The following is a 5,000-nucleotide window of genomic DNA, read 5'->3' on the forward strand; positions in this document are numbered from 1 at the left end:
ACTAGTGGCGGGCACGATTCCCCAAACACCGGTCCGATAATACGCGCGCATATCCCCAAACACCGGCCCGATAATACGCGCACAATTCCCCAAACACCGGCGCGGATTTCAGCCACTATTGGCGGGCACAAGTCCCCCAACACTAGCCCGGGATTCAGCCACTAGTGGCGGGCACGATTCCCCAAACACCGGTCCGATAATACGCGCGCATATCCCCAAACACCGGCCCGATAATACGCGCACAATTCCCCAAACACCGGCCCGGATTTCAGCCACTAGTGGCGGGCACAAGTCCCCCAACACTAGCCAAGTTCTCAGCCACTAGTGGCGGGCACAATTCCCCAAACACCGGCCCGATAATACGCGCACATTTCCCCAAACACCGGCGCGGATTTCAGCCACTATTGGCGGGCACAAGTCCCCCAACACTAGCCCGGGATTCAGCCACTAGTGGCGGGCACGATTCCCCAAACACCGGTCCGATAATACGCGCGCATATCCCCAAACACCGGCCCGATAATACGCGCACAATTCCCCAAACACCGGCGCGGATTTCAGCCACTATTGGCGGGCACAAGTCCCTCAACACTAGCCCGGGATTCAGCCACTAGTGGCGGGCACGATTCCCCAAACACCGGTCCGATAATACGCGCGCATATCCCCAAACACCGGCCCGATAATACGCGCACAATTCCCCAAACACCGGCCCGGATTTCAGCCACTAGTGGCGGGCACAAGTCCCCCAACACTAGCCAAGTTCTCAGCCACTAGTGGCGGGCACAATTCCCCAAACACCGGTCCGATAATACGCGCGCATATCCCCAAACACCGGCCCGATAATACGCGCACAATTCCCCAAACACCGGCGCGGATTTCAGCCACTATTGGCGGGCACAAGTCCCTCAACACTAGCCCGGGATTCAGCCACTAGTGGCGGGCACGATTCCCCAAACACCGGTCCGATAATACGCGCGCATATCCCCAAACACCGGCCCGATAATACGCGCACAATTCCCCAAACACCGGCGCGGATTTCAGCCACTATTGGCGGGCACAAGTCCCTCAACACTAGCCCGGGATTCAGCCACTAGTGGCGGGCACGATTCCCCAAACACCGGTCCGATAATACGCGCGCATATCCCCAAACACCGGCCCGATAATACGCGCACAATTCCCCAAACACCGGCCCAGATTTCAGCCACTAGTGGCGGGCACAAGTCCCCCAACACTAGCCCGGGATTCAGCCACTAGTGGCGGGCACAAGTCCCCAAACACTAGCCAAGTTCTCAGCCACTAGTGGCGGGCACAATTCCCCAAACACCGGTCCGATAATACGCGCGCATATCCCCAAACACCGGCCCGATAATACGCGCACAATTCCCCAAACACCGGCGCGGATTTCAGCCACTATTGGCGGGCACAAGTCCCCCAACACTAGCCCGGGATTCAGCCACTAGTGGCGGGCACAATTCCCCAAACACCGGTCCGATAATACGCGCGCATATCCCCAAACACCGGCCCGATAATATGCGCACAATTCCCCAAACACCGGCCCGGATTTCAGCCACTAGTGGCGGGCACAAGTCCCCAAACACTAGCCAAGTTCTCAGCCACTAGTGGCGGGCACAATTCCCCAAACACCGGCCCGATAATACGCGCGCAAATCCCCAAACACCGGCCCGATAATACGCGCACAATTCCCCAAACACCGGCCCGATAATACGCGCGCAATTCCCCAAACACCGGCCCGATAATACGCGCGCAATTCCCCAAACACCGGCCCGATAATACGCGCACATTTCCCCAAACACCGGCGCGGATTTCAGCCACTATTGGCGGGCACAAGTCCCCCAACACTAGCCCGGGATTCAGCCACTATTGGCGGGCACAAGTCCCCCAACACTAGCCCGGGATTCAGCCACTAGTGGCGGGCACGATTCCCCAAACACCGGCCCGGCGCTGAGTATATGGCCTCCGAAAGGCCCATACATTCAGACGGGTCCATGTATTTTCAGCGACAGCCGCAGTACCGCCAAAATCCATGCAGCGGCGCTGAATTTATGGCCTCCGAAAGGCCCATTCATTCAGACGGGTCCATGTATTTTCAGCGACAGCCGCAGTACCGCCAAAATCCATGCAGAGGCGCTGAGTTTATGGCCTCCGAAAGGCCCATTCATTCAGACGGGTCCATGTATTTTCAGCGACAGCAGCAGTACCGCCAAAATCCATGCAGCGGCGCTGTATTTATGGCCTCCGAAAGGCCCATTCATTACCAACGGGGCTGCAGTAGCATCCCGCGGCCACGCAGGGGCAGATATTGTGAGGGAATTACATGGTAGTGGACGGAGCGCCCATGCATTTCCAATGGGAGTGCAGTACCTCAAAAATCCGCTCCAAGCCACCGAACTTGAGGGCCCGACGTTCCCTCAACACTAGCCCAGTGCAATCGACATTTCGTTCTGTGTACATTGTTACACAGAATGACAATACAAGGGAATTATTATTATTATTATTATAATTATGATGTATTCAGCCACTAGTGGCGGGCACAATACCCCAAACACTGGCCCGGCGCTGGCTGAGTTTATGGCCTCCGAAAGGCCCATACATTCAGACGGGTCCATGTATTTTCAGTTTTCCGTAGCAGGTGTGATTGTTTGTTTAATTAGGTAGTTTGTGTTGGTGACGGTGTTCCTAACTGTGGTGGCTTGTTTGTAGAATGTGGGGCCCTGCGTTTGTGTTATGTTGATTTCTGGTAATTTACTTTTTACTAAGTAGTCTTTCAGGTTTTTGTTTCTTTTAAAGGCTGAGATGATTTTGTAATCTTGGATTATGCTTGTGTTCTGTAGTGTCTGATTTATATTTTGTCCATTCATTCAGACGGGTCCATGTATTTTCAGCGACAGCCGCAGTACCGCCAAAATCCATGCAGCGGCGCTGGATTTATGGCCTCCGAAAGGCCCATTCATTCAGACGGGTCCATGTATTTTCAGCGACAGCCGCAGTACCGCCAAAATCCATGCAGAGGCGCTGAGTTTATGGCCTCCGAAAGGCCCATACATTCAGACGGGTCCATGTATTTTCAGCGACAGCCGCAGTACCGCCAAAATCCATGCAGCGGCGCTGGATTTATAGCCTCCGAAAGGCCCATTCATTCCCAACGGGGCTGCAGTAGCATCCCGCGGCCACGCGGGGGCAGATATTGTGAGGGAATTACATGGTAGTGGACGGAGCGCCCATGCATTTCCAATGGGAGTGCAGTACCTCAAAAATCCGCTCCAAGCCACCGAACTTGAGGGCCCGACGTTCCCTCAACACTAGCCCAGTGCAATCGACATTTCGTTCTGTGTACATTGTTACACAGAATGACAATACAAGGGAATTATTATTATTATTATTATAATTATGATGTATTCAGCCACTAGTGGCGGGCACAATACCCCAAACACTGGCCCGGCGCTGGCTGAGTTTATGGCCTCCGAAAGGCCCATACATTCAGACGGGTCCATGTATTTTCAGTTTTCCGTAGCAGGTGTGATTGTTTGTTTAATTAGGTAGTTTGTGTTGGTGACGGTGTTCCTAACTGTGGTGGCTTGTTTGTAGAATGTGGGGCCCTGCGTTTGTGTTATGTTGATTTCTGGTAATTTACTTTTTACTAAGTAGTCTTTCAGGTTTTTGTTTCTTTTAAAGGCTGAGATGATTTTGTAATCTTGGATTATGCTTGTGTTCTGTAGTGTCTGATTTATATTTTGTCCATTCATTCAGACGGGTCCATGTATTTTCAGCGACAGCCGCAGTACCGCCAAAATCCATGCAGCGGCGCTGAGTTTATGGCCTCCGAAAGGCCCATTCATTCAGACGGGTCCATGTATTTTCAGCGACAGCCGCAGTACCGCCAAAATCCATGCAGCGGCGCTGGGTTTATGGAATCCGAAAGGCCCATTCATTCAGACGGGTCCATGTATTTTCAACGACAGCCGCAGTACCGCCAAAATCCATGCAGCGGCGCTGTATTTATGGCCTCCGAAAGGCCCATTCATTCCCAACGGGGCTGCAGTAGCATCCCGCGGCCACGCAGGGGCAGATATTGTGAGGGAATTACATGGTAGTGGACGGAGCGCCCATGCATTTCCAATGGGAGTGCAGTACCTCAAAAATCCGCTCCAAGCCACCGAACTTGAGGGCCCGACGTTCCCTCAACACTAGCCCAGTGCAATCGACATTTCGTTCTGTGTACATTGTTACACAGAATGACAATACAAGGGAATTATTATTATTATTATTATTATTATGTATTCAGCCACTAGTGACGGGCACAATTCCCCAAACACTGGCCCGGCGCTGAGTTTATGGCCTCCGAAAGGCCCATACATTCAGACGGGTCCATGTATTTTCAGTTTTCCCTAGTAGGTGTGATTGTTTGTTTAATTAGGTAGTTTGTGTTGGTGACGGTGTTCCTAACTGTGGTGGCTTGTTTGTAGAATGTGGGGCCCTGCGTTTGTGTTATGTTGATTTCTGGTAATTTACTTTTTACTAAGTAGTCTTTCAGGTTTTTGTTTCTTTTAAAGGCTGAGATGATTTTGTAATCTTGGATTATGCTTGTGTTCTGTAGTGTCTGATTTATATTTTGTCCATTCATTCAGACGGGTCCATGTATTTTCAGCGACAGCCGCAGTACCGCCAAAATCCATGCAGCGGCGCTGAGTTTATGGCCTCCGAAAGGCCCATTCATTCAGACGGGTCCATGTATTTTCAGCGACAGCCGCAGTACCGCCAAAATCCATGCAGCGGCGCTGGGTTTATGGAATCCGAAAGGCCCATTCATTCAGACGGGTCCATGTATTTTCAACGACAGCCGCAGTACCGCCAAAATCCATGCAGCGGCGCTGTATTTATGGCCTCCGAAAGGCCCATTCATTCCCAACGGGGCAGCAGTAGCATCGCGCGGCCACGCGGGGGCAGATATTGTGAGGGAATTACATTGTAGTGGACGGAGCGCC

The sequence above is a fragment of the Urocampus carinirostris genome, unplaced genomic scaffold (genome assembly GCF_059441175.1).
Source record: "Urocampus carinirostris isolate Australia breed hairy pipefish unplaced genomic scaffold, RoL_Ucar_1.0 HiC_scaffold_80, whole genome shotgun sequence".
In the NCBI taxonomy this organism is placed as follows: Eukaryota; Metazoa; Chordata; class Actinopteri; order Syngnathiformes; family Syngnathidae; genus Urocampus; species Urocampus carinirostris.